Source organism: Belonocnema kinseyi, chromosome 9 (assembly GCF_010883055.1).
Source record: "Belonocnema kinseyi isolate 2016_QV_RU_SX_M_011 chromosome 9, B_treatae_v1, whole genome shotgun sequence".
Lineage (NCBI taxonomy): Eukaryota > Metazoa > Arthropoda > Insecta > Hymenoptera > Cynipidae > Belonocnema > Belonocnema kinseyi.
The window spans coordinates 100,302,000-100,303,111 of record NC_046665.1 but is presented as its reverse complement, the minus strand read 5'-3'; positions in this window follow the sequence as shown (position 1 = coordinate 100,303,111).

Here is a 1,112-nt window from a genome sequence, read left to right as displayed (position 1 = left end):
GAAATACATTTTCGGAAAGCTGCAGTATACTGCGGGAATGTTGTCTATTGATGAAATTTGAAAAGTTTTTACCGAATAGTCAGAAACGTTGATTTTTTGTTATTTTATCAGCCAAAATTTTAAGTTTTGAGAATCACTAAAGCCTTTCCAAAAATGTATTTTATATTTTGTTCAAATTTGTCAAAAATGATGAAACTTTTTGAAAATAGTAATGAGGTGCCATTTTTACTTTAGTGGAAATTTCACGATCTGCTTCCAATCATACATTTTGTAACAATGCAATTGCTTTTTTTTCTAAATTTGAAGATCTTTGGATTAAAAGCATAGAAAATACGATTTTTTGCGTATTACATAAAGTGTCATTTTGAATCTTTCAAAATTTTGACTTACAAGCATCAAGAAATATGTTTCTTTGCAATAATGTAGCCTTTCAATTGAAATTTTAAAAATTGTCACCGAGAAACAAAGAAATAATAAGTTTAAAAAAAATTTGGGCGGCCCTCTAGCATTATTTCAAAATTTTGAATTCCAATTGCACAGAAAATCGCCGATCCTCTAATGTACACCGAAATCGGTGTTCAATAGAGTTGCAACAATTTTGAGCCACACAGGTTCATTCGGAGAATCTAGGGGAAAAGCATCATTTAGACACTGTTTTTTCACATCCAGTGCAACGTGAAGTGTCGTCTACAAACTGTAAGGCACCTGTCAAGATCATTTTGTCGGTCGTTATTTGAGTGAAACAGATGTTAATAAGCAGGTAAGTTATAATAATAATTACCTAACTTTTTATTTCCTTCCATTTTCCAGCGACTAAATAGTCTTGGAATAAAAATAGTACTTAGCGTGATATAATATCCAAATGTTAGGTTAGTCAAAACCTAATAAATGACATTCAAACCACCAAAGCCGGGATGTACAAACTAAGTCGTGACCATCTGCATCGAAATTCATGCCTGATCGTTCAAACAAATTTCCAATAGATTTTCTGCGGAAGTTTAAAGGTATCTTAGCTACGAGGGTAGTTCAATAAGTCCTTAGAATGAAGTATAAAAACAATTTTTTTGGGGTAAATTTTTTTTTATTTTTCAACATAATCTCCTTGGAGCTCT